Source organism: Thermobia domestica, unplaced genomic scaffold (genome assembly GCF_964235325.1).
Source record: "Thermobia domestica unplaced genomic scaffold, izTheDome1.hap1.1 HAP1_SCAFFOLD_2014, whole genome shotgun sequence".
Lineage (NCBI taxonomy): Eukaryota > Metazoa > Arthropoda > Insecta > Zygentoma > Lepismatidae > Thermobia > Thermobia domestica.
In genome coordinates, this window is record NW_027657719.1 from 1 (window position 1) to 21,132 (window position 21,132).

The 21,132-nt window shown below is 37.5% G+C and overlaps 2 non-coding genes across 2 annotated transcripts; both read left to right on the top strand.

The window, feature by feature from the left end:
* The first annotated feature begins 7,811 nt into the window (after nucleotides 1-7,811).
* Nucleotides 7,812-7,930, top strand: LOC145678183 (5S ribosomal RNA). Its single transcript, XR_014130287.1, has one exon. It is a non-coding gene; the product is annotated as a 5S ribosomal RNA (ribosomal RNA).
* A 13,059-nt stretch (nucleotides 7,931-20,989) lies between these two features.
* On the top strand, nucleotides 20,990-21,108 carry LOC145678184 (5S ribosomal RNA). Its single transcript, XR_014130288.1, has one exon. It is a non-coding gene; the product is annotated as a 5S ribosomal RNA (ribosomal RNA).
* The last annotated feature ends 24 nt before the right edge of the window (nucleotides 21,109-21,132 follow it).

Sequence of the window (21,132 nt, forward strand, 5' to 3'; positions counted from 1 at the left end):
CTTCAGCGATGAAGCACTAAGCTTAAACGATCCAGATGCACCTTTTCCCTTGGTCTGAACCAAAGACCCAGAAGCAACTGCACTTCTCAAGTATTTCTTGATAAATGGAGCAAGCTTCTCGGCATCCACTTTGTAGTTCTGAGAGATGTATTTCTTAATAGCTTGCAGTGAACTTCCTCCCCTTTCCTTCAAATTCTTGATGGCGTTGTTCACCATTTCTGATGTTCTTGGATGAGAAGGTGTTGTTTTTGGTTTCTTAGGCTTTGCAGACTTCTTAGGAGAAGCCTGTGCCGGGGCTGCAGGTGCTGATGCCGTATCTGCCATTGCTTTCTGCAATAAACTCAACGATACTGAAGAATGAAATTTTCGCTGGCAGGCAGCGTTGAGTTTGGTTACGGAGCGCGGACCGGATAGAAAGCACTTGCTGAGGCGGGCTGAGGTAAACAGAAGTTCGTAGTTGCCACAACGATAAGTGTGTTTCCTTCTATTTTGATAAACGATTTTTTTCAGGTATTCAATGAATGCACCAGATCCTATTCTTCCTTACTGGCTAGAAGAAACTTTATTCCACATAACTCAAAAGGCATTTGTTTTTATTCGCTTTTCTATTTTATGTTTCAGTCATTGCTAAGTCGGTCACACTACTTTTTCACCCTCCTTGTGCTTATAATTTTCATAATTTAACATGGAAATACTTATCAATAAATAATTATATTACCATGGTAATTAACTTCAATCCTTCCTGTGATTATACGCAAAGTACCATCTTCGTACTGCTTACTATAGTTCAATGAAGGGAATCTATAAAGTAACGCGTGTCGCACACATCTGCCTTGCAAACTCCCTGGCCTACTTCCAATGTATAGACTTTTATTTCAAATCCTGATTTAATTTCATAATTTTCTGTAGATTTTAACATTTTATTACCCAGCTTCTTAATACGAATGACAATCAAGCCTAAATATTTATTCCCTTTAACTTTATTTTTCTTTTTTATTTTGTGCCTTGTTTCATATTTGTTCTTACGTTAGCAATTAACGCACTTACCGTAGTTATGTATGAACAGGTTGTTTCTATATTTATTTTATTCCAAATAAATTAAATATATATACGGATTATTTTATGGTAGTTGATATTTTCTGTTGTTTCCTACGTGAATTGAGGAAACGCACGGACTTTCGCCTAATTCTTGTGCTACTTTCATATGTCTGTATCTGTCGAATGCTGTCGATCTGTCGAAATGTGTATTACTATCTGTCGATTCATCGAGTGAACTGAATTCGTTAACCATTTCACCAGGCGCGCATGCATTTTTTTTTTCTTCTAAGGGATCCAAGCTTCGGGGGGCAAGGTTCCAATACTACAAGCCACTATGTCTATATACTATTATTCTGCATTCGAAAACACGATAAATATTCCACTTACTTTTTCACAAAAACATGATACAGACAGAGTACAGATGAAGTGTAAGATCAGATTTATATTGATGATACATCAATATTTTCCCTGTTAATAACTACATTTAATGAGAAAGTCTGCAAATGTATGTTCACTTAGGAACTTTTGCGAGGAGTCCGCACCCGGTGGACACCCCGTGAGTACGCCTCTGCACTTGACTATACTTCGAATTATACTGCAAACAGTTGTATTTTAGTTTCCCCGTTTAGTTCATCGATATCATTAACACAAAGAAAATAGATGTTATAGATGCGTATTCTCAGTTCTCGCTTTATATCCGGACGTCTGCAAAAATCTACTCCTTTTCTTTCTTTCACGCATCCACCAAACTAACAATGATTTGTATTAATAATATTTGCGCATAAAATGTATATCTCATACCTTCCATGTTCTCAAGTATTCATAGACAAAAACGGTTACTTTCTGCGAACAAATTGTCCAAACACAGTGCAAATGTCATCTATAGATTGTCCTGGTTCCGTCTGCGTGTACATAACAATGCGTCATAATCATACATTGCACATTAAGGATATCAATTAATCTTCCCAAATTCCTAGATATGCCTGGCAAAAGTTCCGCGTGTTGTAAGGATATTACATTTGTACTACCGACAAGGTGGTATCTTCCAACATTGAAGTTCAATAAACCCCAAATGTGTCGGATATAGTATTTGATTTCTTGTCTCATTGTTTGCGTCAGAGATGTCTTCTCAAGTTAGGATTTACGATACATACAGGATGAGTTGTATATATTGTTGCTGCCAGCTCTATATTAATCCCATATTTGTAAACGAATAAAAACAGTATTCTAATTATAACAATGTGCTCACAATTAATTTTATTCTTAATTGTTATACGTATTGTTGATTAAAAATGAAAATGTTGCTAAGTGAATTTTATTAATATTTTCTGTTGCGTGATATAGGAAGTGAGTGAAATATTGGAGGAATATAGTGTGCGTAGCAGATGATGTGCAGTGGCTTTGGATCGCCTGTGATAAGGTAAGGCATTTGCTATTTTAATTAACACATTTTATATACTGTAATCCTAATTATTTTTATGTGAATGTGCTTACTACTTGTGTATTCAGTGGGACCGATGTTTTAATATGTATGGTCAAGCAGTGTCGAGCCTGGTCAGTGTGTGGATAGGTGACCATTTTTTGTAAATCGATAACATTTAACTTTGTAAACACGGATGAAGTAGAAGTATATTTATTTTATTTTTTACCTCAAATATGTAGGACACTTCTCCTTTGTACATCAATTATTATTATTAGTTCAACTTGTTTACAAGTTAAATGAAAAGAATAGTCGTTATCGTGTGATGATTGTGCTCATTAGGCTAAAGAAGACTCGTGATAAGAAAGAAAAGAAGAACGGTGCTCAAGTTTCGTCACAGCATATTCTCAAAAATTTACAGGCAAAATTCAGTGTTCTGCATGAAAAGGCATATTTGTACGAAAAAAAAAAAAAATTCTGCAGACGACAGAATTAAATAAAGTAATACACATGTATTTTAGAGTTACTGGTGTAAAATCATTACAAGTGCTTTGCCAGGTGGCCAATAAAAAGCACGAATACTATTTAAGGGAGCCAAAACAGGAGAAAGCTGGGGGCCTGAGCGATAGCAAGAATGTGCGTCCAAAGTGAACAGGAGCGAAGGCGACGCGGGTATACGTATAAGCAAGGGTAGTGGAAACCAGTTAGTTTTCGAGTTTCAATAGCACTTGTCATGCATCCATACTAGTAGCGCCCCGCTTGTAAACATTAAGTACACTATGCAAGAATACACCGCCGGTGGAAAATAGTACCTAATACAGTTATCTTTCATATATACTGACTTATTTTACAGTAGTAACCCAACACTAGTAAACGTAAAATAAAAGTGTATAACTTTATATTTAATTCTATCGCCTGGCTTAGTTTTTCACCTGTAAGATGTACTTATTTAGAGCAAGTTTCTTAACTAGCAAATTAAACCGAGAACCACAGCAACCATATATATATTCTTATGATGTACTTTTCTTTGAGTGGTGTTCTCTGTCTATTCAATAACATTTTCTCAGTTTAATGCTAGCAAAAAACAAAACAAAATCAAAGTGTTTCTATATAAATTTAGTTCACCGTGTTGTAATATCACATGGAATTGAAAAACGAATAGTCGAACCTCTGCTATCTCGATCAAACTTCTCAGGATGATATACTGACTTACCGCAGAAGTTCGACTGAATACGTTTCTCAGTTCCATGGGAGAACCTGGAGAAGCAAAAGCCTGCGCAACGGAAAATACTAAATAAACTTGTAGAGCAGGTCAAGATGTATCATCATGCCAAGTTTCATTCAGATCAGAGAAGTTTGGCTGCAGCCATTTTCATTACAAAGCACAAAATGGATGGTCCCTAACCTCGAGAATCTTCACAATTGTCGACGAGTTGAACTGCACTCATCTGATCAAAATCAAACTTAAAATGGCAGTTCACTTTCAACTGTTAAATAATATGATATGCAGGCTTCTGCTTTCCTAGTTACAGTCTATCCACTGTGGTATGCATATTAGTAGAAATGTGAGAGTGCATATTTATTAAAGATTTGCTTCAAAAAGCGATGAAAGACATAGGCATTCCCGCGGGCGGTGATAACAAGATGCCGGAAAACGAACAAGCAGAAAGAATATGGGCTGAAGAAGTGTAAACGACGACGCGGCGGCCCGTAAAGGTGTTGCCGTCCTATTAAATGAATAATATCAAAAGAAAGAAAAAAAAAGTAAAAAATTTCGCGCTCGTAATCAAGACAGAAAGCAACTAAAGGAAATCTTTGTTTTACGTCCCACGTTATGCCGCTTAGGCTAAAAGAGGCGCTGATTATGAGAAATGATTGAAATGGTGGTGGAATGAAGAAAGTGGGAGGAAACGGGAGAACCCCGCGGTAACCCACCGCACATAGTTTTTGTCCACCATAAAGTTAACTTGGCGGGGGCTCAAGACAGAAAGACGGTTGGAAAAACAAATAAACGATGTTCCATCCCGTAAAAATGTTGGCGACCTATGAAATCAATATTTTTTCTTAAAGAAAAAAAAAAGAATTAAAAAGAGAAAAAAAGGTCAAAATTTCGCGCTCGCTTCGCTCGCGATCAGCAGAGAAAAGAGGACGTGACGCACCCCTAAAAGTGTTGGCGACCGATTGAATAAATATTGTGGGTAAAAAAAAAAAAAAAAAAGTCAAAAATTTCGCGCTCGCTTCGCTCGCGATCAGCACAGAAAGAAGGACGTGACGCGCCCCTAAAGGTGTTGGCAACCGATTCAATACATATTGTCGGTAAAAAAAAAAAAAAAAAAAAACGCTCGCTTCGCTCGCGATCGACATGAAAAAGGCAACGACGTGACGCCCCGTAAAATTGTCGGCGACCTATTCAATCAATATATTCGGTTGAAAAACAAAGTCAAAAGTTTCCCAATCGCTTCCCTGCCGATCGACATAAAAAAAAAGGCAACCCCTTCACCTCTCCTTATGCATTCATCAGTAAACATACAACCATAGATCACAATACCACTCACATCACCTATCAGTTCTCCACGTCCATCAAGATCCAATCATCGCCCTGGCCCTTTATGATGATACACAACATTACATGTTATTGTGTGCATTGCCCCGCGTTACAATACATGACCAAAAAAAAAAGAGAAAAAGAGCTGCACTGCCTTCAGTGTAGACATGTTCGTATTCGTAGAAAATGATTTTAGGTACACGATAGTACAGTAATCTATCTTCACATGCTTCAGATGTGAACGATACCTACACATGAAGAGGGCTCCCGAGGTTTCCTTTTCCAATAGGATGGAGCTCCACCACACTTGCAGAATGACGAGAAGTTATGTTAATAAATATATCCCAGAGTGTTTCGTAACTCGCCCTTGGTCCTAATGATGAAGCGTTCTTCAGATGGCCCCGATGTCTCCACACATGATACTATGCGACTTCTTTTCACGAGGCTCTCAAAGATCACGTTTGTGTCCTAACATTCTCTGCAGATATGACACAGCTGCGATAGCGGATCACAGAAGCCTTTCCTCTCCTTACAAGAGACGTGTTCATTCGAGCATGGGAGTAATTCGACTATCGATCAAATATCTCCCGTGTCACGATAGTAGTCACTTTCAATTCTTCTAACGAAGGTAAGAAAAAATGCTATACAAACTTCCTTTCGGTATATAAAGGATTAGGGGCCCAGAGAATATTTTCTTTCAAGAGGATACATTCTTTTTCGAACACCCTGTATATAGATCCTCTAATTATAACTGCAAACAAAATGTTGATTTTGCAATTGCTTCCATGAGAGAAAATTCTGTGCACTTTCTTTCTGAAGGGCCGGGCCTAAACGTTTTCCTTAATCATTAAATTTAGTAGTTATCTACAATTACATAGTTTTCCATTGTTCTCAAAATAAAGATTTTTCTCTATGAATTGTTGAATGTTGCTAGGGATATTGAAGTAATTCTTTTTAGTGTTTTTTTCTTTACAATAATGTACTGAACGCCTGCATTAAGGAAGTTCGTGTGTCCATCTTGCAAAATGTTTCGTCTTTTTTCATGCCCACTAAGATAAATATTCATTTTGCTCTTTTCTCCGTATGCAAACCACATTTCTTAAAGGCAACATTTTCATACAAATGTAGTACTAAAAACTTCTAATTGGCAACATCTGGGCTGCGAAGAGGAAAAAGAAAGAAATCTCGTACGTATTCGCGCGCAATTCGGAATTAGCCAATGAAAAGCACAAAAGCGGCCACCATCTCTCTCTCTTTCTTATTAACGGTTTTGTACTTTCTGCAGTTCTATCAGTGCTGCTAACCTCTTACTATATCATTGAATATGTATGTTTATATATATATATATATATATATATATATATATATATATATATATATATATATATATATATATATATATATTTTACAAAAAATCATACTACTACGGAATAATATTAAATGCCTGTAAACCCTCATTTCTGTTTGCACTTTCTGTTACACTACCTTCCCCGAACTTCTTTCAAGTTATTAAGTGCAGAACGGGGAGTTATACATATTTACTTGCGCTTTCACAATATCTGCACATTGTGTAATAATAGGAGACGTATAAAATAAAACTATATACTAATACGTATATATATATATATATATATATATATATATATATATATATATATATATATATATATATATATATATACAGTACACATTCCACTATCCGAGGCTTTCCTTTTCTTTTCTTGCTGACGATAAATTACGCTCTTAGAAATGTTGTCTGAAAACAATAAGAATATGTGCAAAAAATACAATCAGAGGTAGAGGTCTTTAACAGGAACTAAGCAAGGGAGTTGAAAAATTTTTTATGCATGTAAAAAATATAGACATGAACCAACTTGTGAAATAAAAAGACCAGAAAACTACTCTTTCTAAATTATGTGTAAACTTTTTACCGAAAACGAAAGTTGCACGAAAGACTTTTTGTCCCTTTTTTGGCCTCCGGTGCTTGGGGTCCCTGGTTCAATCCCAGCTCGTGCCGTGTGAACTTTGTCGTGCATAAAGACCGTGCTCATGGGTTTTCTCGGGTTTCTCCCGTTTCCTCCCACTTTCTTCATTCAGTACTCATCATCACCGTCTCCTTTAGCGTAACCGGTATAAGTATGCGACGTAAATCTAAAGATTTCATTTCATTTCCCTTTTCTGCTCATACTGCTGATTATGCGCGATTATGCCAACATCCAACTCCGCGGATAATCGTGCGATTACTGTATATACAACTAATACAGATACGTAATTACATTATCAGTTACAGTATCGGTTTTTATTTACTAATTTGCCTCACTTTATTTGCATCCCTGCAGTAAATAATTCTTATCGATAATAGTTAAAATGTATATTACATTTTAGTGCTTCACGACTGAATGATCATCTGCCTTACGTTATCTCGCAGCTGAAGAGGATGCTACACTGAAAACTACCTTGCGTTATAAAGGGTAAGTGAAACATATCTTAAAAATATCTTTCATACATTTCATTGTGTACATTAAAGAATGTAAGTTTGCCTTTTTCCTGTAATCAATACTTAATAAAGGATTTATTTTTATTTATTTATATACAATTTCATACGTGGTTCGTGATAGTAAACTCGATAGGACATAGTGGCACTATGAACATCCGAATCACTCATCATTCGAACATTCAAATATTTATTCGAATATTAGTATATTCCAAGTAATGTTAACGACGTTAATATGCTTGCCTTTATAGTTAATAATGTCAATTCTTACTTAAAACATACTTCCTTAACAGGACATTGAAGAAAAGGTAGTTGCCAACGGCCATACCATGCTGAATATACCGGTTCTCGTCCGATCACCGAAGTCAAGCAGCATCGGGCCTGGTCAGTACTTGGATGGGTGACCGCCTGGGAACACCAGGTGCTGTTGGCATCTCTTTTTCAAATTTCATTATCCTTCAAGTACGAAAATACTAGAAACATTAATTTTATAGTACTTTCAAGAGATAATTTATCAACATTATTTCATAGCGATTAATCGATATTCTAAGCGTTATACCCACTATTTCTTACACTAACAGCCTGTTTATTTGCACGGCACATTAAAATAACCTGATTTCCGATCCGTGTGCACCTACTACTATACTTAACACGGAATGTATTACCACTTTTTAAAAGTAAATTATTATGACTAAGTGTAGATCTCCGGCGAGTAAATGCCTTTCGTATACAAGCACGACACATCTCCGCTATGTGCTTTACTTTTTTACTAACAGCATATAGAAATTGGATTTCAAGGTGTTTCTACATAACAGAATGAAGCAAATTTCGTGATTTAACTCTTTCGAATAATGTGTTGGTCCTGACAAGGACCGTTTGAAATGAAAAATCTTGAAGAAGATTTTTACTTAGAGCTTGTGTACTTGGTAACAGCCTTCGTACCCTCACTTACAGCGTGCTTGGCAAGTTCACCAGGCAAAAGAAGGCGCACAGCTGTTTGGATTTCCCGGCTGGTGATAGTTGACCGCTTATTGTAATGGGCCAAACGAGAAGCTTCAGCAGCAATACGCTCGAAGATGTCATTAACAAAGCTGTTCATGATACTCATAGCTTTGCTAGATATGCCAGTGTCAGGATGCACTTGCTTCAAAACTTTGTAGATGTAAATGGCATAGCTCTCCTTCCTCCTCCTCTTCTTCTTCTTATCTCCCTTGGAGATATTCTTTTGGGCTTTACCAGCCTTCTTTGCAGCCTTTCCGCTAGTTTTTGGTGGCATGATGACTCACTCGTTCAGCAAAATTAGATGTGTCCGCCGATTTATCGACTTCATTTAAATTACAGTACGTGTTTCAATTCGCGCCAACTGCCTTGCTTTTCATTTGATGCACTCGGGTGCACGCTTGAAGTAGTAACAAAACTGACTTGATTCATGGGAGGCCGCAATTTTTCCTCTCATCTTATTACGAAAGAATATTGAACAATGTCTGGTCGCGGCAAAGGTGGAAAAGTCAAGGGAAAGAGCAAGTCCCGCTCCAGCAGGGCTGGCCTTCAATTCCCAGTAGGCAGAATCCATCGTCTTTTGCGAAAGGGTAACTATGCCGAACGAGTTGGTGCTGGCGCTCCCGTGTATTTGGCTGCAGTCATGGAATACCTGGCAGCTGAAGTTCTTGAGTTGGCAGGCAACGCTGCTCGTGACAACAAGAAGACTAGGATTATTCCACGTCATCTGCAGTTAGCTATCCGTAACGACGAGGAATTAAACAAGTTGTTGTCTGGAGTTACAATCGCTCAGGGTGGTGTTTTGCCCAACATTCAAGCTGTACTTCTGCCCAAGAAAACTGAGAAGAAGGCATAAATGTAAGACCTATATCTCATACAAATCGGCCCTTATGAGGGCCACAAACCCCTTTATAGAGGAGATTTACGATTGAAATGAATTGTTTTCGATATACAGACTCATCAAAAGTGTCTGAGATAGTTGCTTAGTGTCATTCGAAATTCTCGCTGCTATTCGATTAATTAGTATGTGTAGTCGTCGATCGTAATTGAAGCCCATAGGAAGTCACACTATCTTTAGAATACTCCAAACAGCGATGTGCTTAGTTCCCACTACATTATTAATTATAAGATCATTACCTTTTGTATTGTCGCTAGCTACATTTTTTTGATATTTGCGTACATCGGGCTCATATTACCCAGAGGACAGGACAGTCGAGCCCAGATTCTCAGCAATGGAAGAAAACCTCATACCACATATTCTCATGTACTTCATGCTAGACAAAGGAATTTCCAACATTCTTAAAGCACTCATGTTTCTCTCTTGCGTTGGCTTGGCTGAAATTACTCTGTTCAATATGTTCTCGACATTTATTATTGTTCATTACTATGCCCCAATGACATCATGAACAGAGCGGATCAAAAAACTTTCCTAAATTTCTTTTGCAACATAGTAATGACATTAAATGCACACTTAAGTACGATTTATTCTTTGCAAGGTCGATATTCATATTTGTGTGATATGTGTTATATGTATATGGTTTGTAATACGCAACTACTCTTATTCTCTGATCTCAGAACTCATTTGCTACTGTGCCCAACGAGCGAGCCTAGGTTTCTTGTAACTACTGCCTTTCTTTAGTAAATAATGTGAAGTATACAATGCATTAACCTACATCTCATATTTGTATTACTCTTTATTTTACTAACCCGCTACGAAGTGTCATTAATTTACATGTAAATCACAATAGACACTACCGCAAAAGAAAAAAATCGAACCCAAGACCACGTAAACAAGATAAAGGACAAGATTCAGGTTTCTAACGCATTATTCGCCCCTCACAGCACAGTATAGAAGTTGTATAAGCCTCTATACGTACATCCTACTGTCAGAACAGAAATTCCGACTTGCGTTTCGCATCTCTCATGCTCGCTACTTCCAACAAATCGCCAATTTCCAACCAGAACCCCTTCTCCAGCATTAATACTGCTACATATGAATACGTATACATGAACGTACATAATGTAAAAAAAAACGTATGATTTTCTCAAATTAATCTCTCTACGTCTGTAATTTTGTGTGCATCAAAAGGCTTTAATGTAGTTACACGAATTCTTATAATCTAACAGAAAATCGCACAAAGTAAATCTTTCCCTTTATATAAATTTGTTGGCTCTGAAAAGAGCCGTTTATGCCAATTTTATATCCAAAATAGGAGGAACCCCAACTTAACCTCCGAAACCGTACAGGGTTCTTCCTTGCCTCTTCAAGGCATACACAACATCCATAGCTGTCACTGTCTTCCTCTTGGCGTGTTCTGTGTATGTAACAGCATCTCTGATTACGTTCTCCAGGAATACTTTCAATACTCCTCGGGTCTCTTCATAAATGAGACCAGAGATACGCTTCACACCACCACGGCGAGCAAGACGCCTAATAGCGGGTTTGGTGATACCCTGGATGTTGTCACGAAGAACTTTACGGTGGCGCTTGGCACCTCCTTTGCCAAGACCCTTGCCTCCTTTTCCACGTCCTGTCATTTCGATATGTTACTGCTTCGCTCACCACACACGAGAAATACAAGCCCAAGCAGCCCAAGACTCGTGGTTTTGTTCCTTCGATCATGCAGGGAAAGCACGGAGGAAAAACACAAAACGTGTCTAAGCCAATGAGAACTGTCCTTTTCGACTGACTTTATCCAATGAGAAATAGCTTGATTTAACGGTTTTGCTCTTTATATAACTTGACTTCATTCAGCGCGCAATTATTTGAAACAAGTCGTGACAGTTGCAATGGCACGTACCAAGCAGACAGCTAGGAAATCTACTGGAGGCAAAGCTCCTCGAAAGCAGCTTGCCACCAAAGCTGCAAGAAAGAGTGCTCCAGCTACCGGTGGAGTGAAAAAGCCCCATCGTTACAGGCCTGGTACTGTGGCTCTCCGAGAAATTCGTCGTTACCAGAAGAGCACTGAATTGCTCATCCGCAAGCTGCCCTTCCAACGACTCGTCCGAGAAATTGCACAAGATTTCAAGACAGATCTTCGCTTCCAAAGCTCAGCTGTCATGGCTTTACAGGAGGCAAGTGAAGCTTACCTTGTAGGGCTTTTCGAAGACACCAACTTGTGTGCTATTCACGCAAAGAGAGTCACAATCATGCCTAAGGACATTCAGCTTGCTCGCCGCATCCGTGGGGAACGTGCTTAAGTTTGAAGTTCTGGCACTGAGTTCAAAAACGGTCCTTTTTAGGACCAATACACTACTTAGAGATGCTGTTATCCTAACAAGGATCTTGTCCATACTTGTTATCTTTTTTTTTTAAATTCTCACGCCGTATGTTGCATAGTTAATACATCTACCTTCGTTTTCCTCTCGTTTCGTATATCATCCTATCTTTCAAGTATATTCTTTAGTTTTCCCCTATGTTTACCGATTGATTATCTTCGTTTTATGTGGTCAAGGATTCGATTTTGCCATATGTTGCATAAGTTAACTTCGATTCAACCACTGTTTGCCCTTCTCAACGTTATTAATCTCATAGAACTCGCAGGCGAAATATGTACTTCTTCCAAGGTAGCAAAAGTAATATTTTCTCAGAGGTCGCTGCTGTTGAATGCAAACGTTAAACTAAACTTTCTTTAAGTGTCTGTTTGTACTTAACATCAGTTCAATTGTACACCTACATTTCTGCTGGTGTTACTATTTTTCTTTATAGCAATATTACGAATTATAAGACGGTATCCGTGGTTATTAGCGTGTTCCCTTTTCCTAACACTTTCTCATTACACCAGTATTTCCATCATTCATTAGGCGTAATCACCCGTCTCCTTTATCATAAAAATCATAATAGTACGACGTTAAATTGAAACAGTCTACTTCACTTTCACGAGTTGTAATAAGTTCGAACATTTCTTTCACCCCAGCCTTGAAAAGAGTTGATTTTAGTTTAGTGTCCCTTTCAGCAGCAAGGCTGTTTCAAACGTGGACCTACTTATTAACGTGCAATGCGAAACATTTGAGCTCCCACCGAGAATCGAACCCAGTCAGCCTGCAAAAGTTTTTCTAACAAATGCATTAAGTGCGTTTTCTGTACTGTTTCGCTACTTGAAGATAGGAACAAGGAAAAAGTAAGTGATCACAAATTGACATTACGTAATGTGTTCCCCATTTTTTTTCGAGTACACCATTCTTGACACCCGTGAAAGCTTTCTTTCCCCACCCTCAATTCCCCTCTGTTATAAAGCACTTACATCAAGAAGTGCTTCGGTTAAAAAGAAAACTCAAAGTCCCTTGCGTGTATACTATACATTGCTATGAATGAACATGTGATAATGATAGGAAAAGCACAATTTTACTCTTCTCAAAGTATTTGATGGCTCTAAAAAGAGCCGTTTTAAAATGTCAGATGATTTACTGACACATTTACTTCTTCTTTGGTGCAGCCTTCTTAGCACTTTTCGGTTTTGCTGTAGCCTTCTTTGGCTTCGGGGCCTTTGGCTTCTTGGGAGTTTTTGCCTTCTTCACTTTAGATGGTGATTTCTTAGGTTTGGGAGCAGCAGCCTTTTTCTTTTCACCAGTCTTCTTGGGACCTTTAGCTGCTGGCTTTTTCGCAGGCTTCTTCTCCTTTGATGCTGATCGTTTCGCCTTGGTTGAAGATCCACCTTCAGGCTTCTCCTTCAGCGATGAAGCACTAAGCTTAAACGATCCAGATGCACCTTTTCCCTTGGTCTGAACCAAAGACCCAGAAGCAACTGCACTTCTCAAGTATTTCTTGATAAATGGAGCAAGCTTCTCGGCATCCACTTTGTAGTTCTGAGAGATGTATTTCTTAATAGCTTGCAGTGAACTTCCTCCCCTTTCCTTCAAATTCTTGATGGCGTTGTTCACCATTTCTGATGTTCTTGGATGAGAAGGTGTTGTTTTTGGTTTCTTAGGCTTTGCAGACTTCTTAGGAGAAGCCTGTGCCGGGGCTGCAGGTGCTGATGCCGTATCTGCCATTGCTTTCTGCAATAAACTCAACGATACTGAAGAATGAAATTTTCGCTGGCAGGCAGCGTTGAGTTTGGTTACGGAGCGCGGACCGGATAGAAAGCACTTGCTGAGGCGGGCTGAGGTAAACAGAAGTTCGTAGTTGCCACAACGATAAGTGTGTTTCCTTCTATTTTGATAAACGATTTTTTTCAGGTATTCAATGAATGCACCAGATCCTATTCTTCCTTACTGGCTAGAAGAAACTTTATTCCACATAACTCAAAAGGCATTTGTTTTTATTCGCTTTTCTATTTTATGTTTCAGTCATTGCTAAGTCGGTCACACTACTTTTTCACCCTCCTTGTGCTTATAATTTTCATAATTTAACATGGAAATACTTATCAATAAATAATTATATTACCATGGTAATTAACTTCAATCCTTCCTGTGATTATACGCAAAGTACCATCTTCGTACTGCTTACTATAGTTCAATGAAGGGAATCTATAAAGTAACGCGTGTCGCACACATCTGCCTTGCAAACTCCCTGGCCTACTTCCAATGTATAGACTTTTATTTCAAATCCTGATTTAATTTCATAATTTTCTGTAGATTTTAACATTTTATTACCCAGCTTCTTAATACGAATGACAATCAAGCCTAAATATTTATTCCCTTTAACTTTATTTTTCTTTTTTATTTTGTGCCTTGTTTCATATTTGTTCTTACGTTAGCAATTAACGCACTTACCGTAGTTATGTATGAACAGGTTGTTTCTATATTTATTTTATTCCAAATAAATTAAATATATATACGGATTATTTTATGGTAGTTGATATTTTCTGTTGTTTCCTACGTGAATTGAGGAAACGCACGGACTTTCGCCTAATTCTTGTGCTACTTTCATATGTCTGTATCTGTCGAATGCTGTCGATCTGTCGAAATGTGTATTACTATCTGTCGATTCATCGAGTGAACTGAATTCGTTAACCATTTCACCAGGCGCGCATGCATTTTTTTTTTCTTCTAAGGGATCCAAGCTTCGGGGGGCAAGGTTCCAATACTACAAGCCACTATGTCTATATACTATTATTCTGCATTCGAAAACACGATAAATATTCCACTTACTTTTTCACAAAAACATGATACAGACAGAGTACAGATGAAGTGTAAGATCAGATTTATATTGATGATACATCAATATTTTCCCTGTTAATAACTACATTTAATGAGAAAGTCTGCAAATGTATGTTCACTTAGGAACTTTTGCGAGGAGTCCGCACCCGGTGGACACCCCGTGAGTACGCCTCTGCACTTGACTATACTTCGAATTATACTGCAAACAGTTGTATTTTAGTTTCCCCGTTTAGTTCATCGATATCATTAACACAAAGAAAATAGATGTTATAGATGCGTATTCTCAGTTCTCGCTTTATATCCGGACGTCTGCAAAAATCTACTCCTTTTCTTTCTTTCACGCATCCACCAAACTAACAATGATTTGTATTATAATATTTGCGCATAAAATGTATATCTCATACCTTCCATGTTCTCAAGTATTCATAGACAAAAACGGTTACTTTCTGCGAACAAATTGTCCAAACACAGTGCAAATGTCATCTATAGATTGTCCTGGTTCCGTCTGCGTGTACATAACAATGCGTCATAATCATACATTGCACATTAAGGATATCAATTAATCTTCCCAAATTCCTAGATATGCCTGGCAAAAGTTCCGCGTGTTGTAAGGATATTACATTTGTACTACCGACAAGGTGGTATCTTCCAACATTGAAGTTCAATAAACCCCAAATGTGTCGGATATAGTATTTGATTTCTTGTCTCATTGTTTGCGTCAGAGATGTCTTCTCAAGTTAGGATTTACGATACATACAGGATGAGTTGTATATATTGTTGCTGCCAGCTCTATATTAATCCCATATTTGTAAACGAATAAAAACAGTATTCTAATTATAACAATGTGCTCACAATTAATTTTATTCTTAATTGTTATACGTATTGTTGATTAAAAATGAAAATGTTGCTAAGTGAATTTTATTAATATTTTCTGTTGCGTGATATAGGAAGTGAGTGAAATATTGGAGGAATATAGTGTGCGTAGCAGATGATGTGCAGTGGCTTTGGATCGCCTGTGATAAGGTAAGGCATTTGCTATTTTAATTAACACATTTTATATACTGTAATCCTAATTATTTTTATGTGAATGTGCTTACTACTTGTGTATTCAGTGGGACCGATGTTTTAATATGTATGGTCAAGCAGTGTCGAGCCTGGTCAGTGTGTGGATAGGTGACCATTTTTTGTAAATCGATAACATTTAACTTTGTAAACACGGATGAAGTAGAAGTATATTTATTTTATTTTTTACCTCAAATATGTAGGACACTTCTCCTTTGTACATCAATTATTATTATTAGTTCAACTTGTTTACAAGTTAAATGAAAAGAATAGTCGTTATCGTGTGATGATTGTGCTCATTAGGCTAAAGAAGACTCGTGATAAGAAAGAAAAGAAGAACGGTGCTCAAGTTTCGTCACAGCATATTCTCAAAAATTTACAGGCAAAATTCAGTGTTCTGCATGAAAAGGCATATTTGTACGAAAAAAAAAAAAAATTCTGCAGACGACAGAATTAAATAAAGTAATACACATGTATTTTAGAGTTACTGGTGTAAAATCATTACAAGTGCTTTGCCAGGTGGCCAATAAAAAGCACGAATACTATTTAAGGGAGCCAAAACAGGAGAAAGCTGGGGGCCTGAGCGATAGCAAGAATGTGCGTCCAAAGTGAACAGGAGCGAAGGCGACGCGGGTATACGTATAAGCAAGGGTAGTGGAAACCAGTTAGTTTTCGAGTTTCAATAGCACTTGTCATGCATCCATACTAGTAGCGCCCCGCTTGTAAACATTAAGTACACTATGCAAGAATACACCGCCGGTGGAAAATAGTACCTAATACAGTTATCTTTCATATATACTGACTTATTTTACAGTAGTAACCCAACACTAGTAAACGTAAAATAAAAGTGTATAACTTTATATTTAATTCTATCGCCTGGCTTAGTTTTTCACCTGTAAGATGTACTTATTTAGAGCAAGTTTCTTAACTAGCAAATTAAACCGAGAACCACAGCAACCATATATATATTCTTATGATGTACTTTTCTTTGAGTGGTGTTCTCTGTCTATTCAATAACATTTTCTCAGTTTAATGCTAGCAAAAAACAAAACAAAATCAAAGTGTTTCTATATAAATTTAGTTCACCGTGTTGTAATATCACATGGAATTGAAAAACGAATAGTCGAACCTCTGCTATCTCGATCAAACTTCTCAGGATGATATACTGACTTACCGCAGAAGTTCGACTGAATACGTTTCTCAGTTCCATGGGAGAACCTGGAGAAGCAAAAGCCTGCGCAACGGAAAATACTAAATAAACTTGTAGAGCAGGTCAAGATGTATCATCATGCCAAGTTTCATTCAGATCAGAGAAGTTTGGCTGCAGCCATTTTCATTACAAAGCACAAAATGGATGGTCCCTAACCTCGAGAATCTTCACAATTGTCGACGAGTTGAACTGCACTCATCTGATCAAAATCAAACTTAAAATGGCAGTTCACTTTCAACTGTTAAATAATATGATATGCAGGCTTCTGCTTTCCTAGTTACAGTCTATCCACTGTGGTATGCATATTAGTAGAAATGTGAGAGTGCATATTTATTAAAGATTTGCTTCAAAAAGCGATGAAAGACATAGGCATTCCCGCGGGCGGTGATAACAAGATGCCGGAAAACGAACAAGCAGAAAGAATATGGGCTGAAGAAGTGTAAACGACGACGCGGCGGCCCGTAAAGGTGTTGCCGTCCTATTAAATGAATAATATCAAAAGAAAGAAAAAAAAAGTAAAAAATTTCGCGCTCGTAATCAAGACAGAAAGCAACTAAAGGAAATCTTTGTTTTACGTCCCACGTTATGCCGCTTAGGCTAAAAGAGGCGCTGATTATGAGAAATGATTGAAATGGTGGTGGAATGAAGAAAGTGGGAGGAAACGGGAGAACCCCGCGGTAACCCACCGCACATAGTTTTTGTCCACCATAAAGTTAACTTGGCGGGGGCTCAAGACAGAAAGACGGTTGGAAAAACAAATAAACGATGTTCCATCCCGTAAAAATGTTGGCGACCTATGAAATCAATATTTTTTCTTAAAGAAAAAAAAAAGAATTAAAAAGAGAAAAAAAGGTCAAAATTTCGCGCTCGCTTCGCTCGCGATCAGCAGAGAAAAGAGGACGTGACGCACCCCTAAAAGTGTTGGCGACCGATTGAATAAATATTGTGGGTAAAAAAAAAAAAAAAAAAGTCAAAAATTTCGCGCTCGCTTCGCTCGCGATCAGCACAGAAAGAAGGACGTGACGCGCCCCTAAAGGTGTTGGCAACCGATTCAATACATATTGTCGGTAAAAAAAAAAAAAAAAAAAAACGCTCGCTTCGCTCGCGATCGACATGAAAAAGGCAACGACGTGACGCCCCGTAAAATTGTCGGCGACCTATTCAATCAATATATTCGGTTGAAAAACAAAGTCAAAAGTTTCCCAATCGCTTCCCTGCCGATCGACATAAAAAAAAAGGCAACCCCTTCACCTCTCCTTATGCATTCATCAGTAAACATACAACCATAGATCACAATACCACTCACATCACCTATCAGTTCTCCACGTCCATCAAGATCCAATCATCGCCCTGGCCCTTTATGATGATACACAACATTACATGTTATTGTGTGCATTGCCCCGCGTTACAATACATGACCAAAAAAAAAAGAGAAAAAGAGCTGCACTGCCTTCAGTGTAGACATGTTCGTATTCGTAGAAAATGATTTTAGGTACACGATAGTACAGTAATCTATCTTCACATGCTTCAGATGTGAACGATACCTACACATGAAGAGGGCTCCCGAGGTTTCCTTTTCCAATAGGATGGAGCTCCACCACACTTGCAGAATGACGAGAAGTTATGTTAATAAATATATCCCAGAGTGTTTCGTAACTCGCCCTTGGTCCTAATGATGAAGCGTTCTTCAGATGGCCCCGATGTCTCCACACATGATACTATGCGACTTCTTTTCACGAGGCTCTCAAAGATCACGTTTGTGTCCTAACATTCTCTGCAGATATGACACAGCTGCGATAGCGGATCACAGAAGCCTTTCCTCTCCTTACAAGAGACGTGTTCATTCGAGCATGGGAGTAATTCGACTATCGATCAAATATCTCCCGTGTCACGATAGTAGTCACTTTCAATTCTTCTAACGAAGGTAAGAAAAAATGCTATACAAACTTCCTTTCGGTATATAAAGGATTAGGGGCCCAGAGAATATTTTCTTTCAAGAGGATACATTCTTTTTCGAACACCCTGTATATAGATCCTCTAATTATAACTGCAAACAAAATGTTGATTTTGCAATTGCTTCCATGAGAGAAAATTCTGTGCACTTTCTTTCTGAAGGGCCGGGCCTAAACGTTTTCCTTAATCATTAAATTTAGTAGTTATCTACAATTACATAGTTTTCCATTGTTCTCAAAATAAAGATTTTTCTCTATGAATTGTTGAATGTTGCTAGGGATATTGAAGTAATTCTTTTTAGTGTTTTTTTCTTTACAATAATGTACTGAACGCCTGCATTAAGGAAGTTCGTGTGTCCATCTTGCAAAATGTTTCGTCTTTTTTCATGCCCACTAAGATAAATATTCATTTTGCTCTTTTCTCCGTATGCAAACCACATTTCTTAAAGGCAACATTTTCATACAAATGTAGTACTAAAAACTTCTAATTGGCAACATCTGGGCTGCGAAGAGGAAAAAGAAAGAAATCTCGTACGTATTCGCGCGCAATTCGGAATTAGCCAATGAAAAGCACAAAAGCGGCCACCATCTCTCTCTCTTTCTTATTAACGGTTTTGTACTTTCTGCAGTTCTATCAGTGCTGCTAACCTCTTACTATATCATTGAATATGTATGTTTATATATATATATATATATATATATATATATATATATATATATATATATATATATATATATATATATATATATATATTTTACAAAAAATCATACTACTACGGAATAATATTAAATGCCTGTAAACCCTCATTTCTGTTTGCACTTTCTGTTACACTACCTTCCCCGAACTTCTTTCAAGTTATTAAGTGCAGAACGGGGAGTTATACATATTTACTTGCGCTTTCACAATATCTGCACATTGTGTAATAATAGGAGACGTATAAAATAAAACTATATACTAATACGTATATATATATATATATATATATATATATATATATATATATATATATATATATATATATATATATATATATATATACAGTACACATTCCACTATCCGAGGCTTTCCTTTTCTTTTCTTGCTGACGATAAATTACGCTCTTAGAAATGTTGTCTGAAAACAATAAGAATATGTGCAAAAAATACAATCAGAGGTAGAGGTCTTTAACAGGAACTAAGCAAGGGAGTTGAAAAATTTTTTATGCATGTAAAAAATATAGACATGAACCAACTTGTGAAATAAAAAGACCAGAAAACTACTCTTTCTAAATTATGTGTAAACTTTTTACCGAAAACGAAAGTTGCACGAAAGACTTTTTGTCCCTTTTTTGGCCTCCGGTGCTTGGGGTCCCTGGTTCAATCCCAGCTCGTGCCGTGTGAACTTTGTCGTGCATAAAGACCGTGCTCATGGGTTTTCTCGGGTTTCTCCCGTTTCCTCCCACTTTCTTCATTCAGTACTCATCATCACCGTCTCCTTTAGCGTAACCGGTATAAGTATGCGACGTAAATCTAAAGATTTCATTTCATTTCCCTTTTCTGCTCATACTGCTGATTATGCGCGATTATGCCAACATCCAACTCCGCGGATAATCGTGCGATTACTGTATATACAACTAATACAGATACGTAATTACATTATCAGTTACAGTATCGGTTTTTATTTACTAATTTGCCTCACTTTATTTGCATCCCTGCAGTAAATAATTCTTATCGATAATAGTTAAAATGTATATTACATTTTAGTGCTTCACGACTGAATGATCATCTGCCTTACGTTATCTCGCAGCTGAAGAGGATGCTACACTGAAAACTACCTTGCGTTATAAAGGGTAAGTGAAACATATCTTAAAAATATCTTTCATACATTTCATTGTGTACATTAAAGAATGTAAGTTTGCCTTTTTCCTGTAATCAATACTTAATAAAGGATTTATTTTTATTTATTTATATACAATTTCATACGTGGTTCGTGATAGTAAACTCGATAGGACATAGTGGCACTATGAACATCCGAATCACTCATCATTCGAACATTCAAATATTTATTCGAATATTAGTATATTCCAAGTAATGTTAAACGACGTTAATATGCTTGCCTTTATAGTTAATAATGTCAATTCTTACTTAAAACATACTTCCTTAACAGGACATTGAAGAAAAGGTAGTTGCCAACGGCCATACCATGCTGAATATACCGGTTCTCGTCCGATCACCGAAGTCAAGCAGCATCGGGCCTGGTCAGTACTTGGATGGGTGACCGCCTGGGAACACCAGGTGCTGTTGGCATCTCTTTTTCAAATTTCATTATCC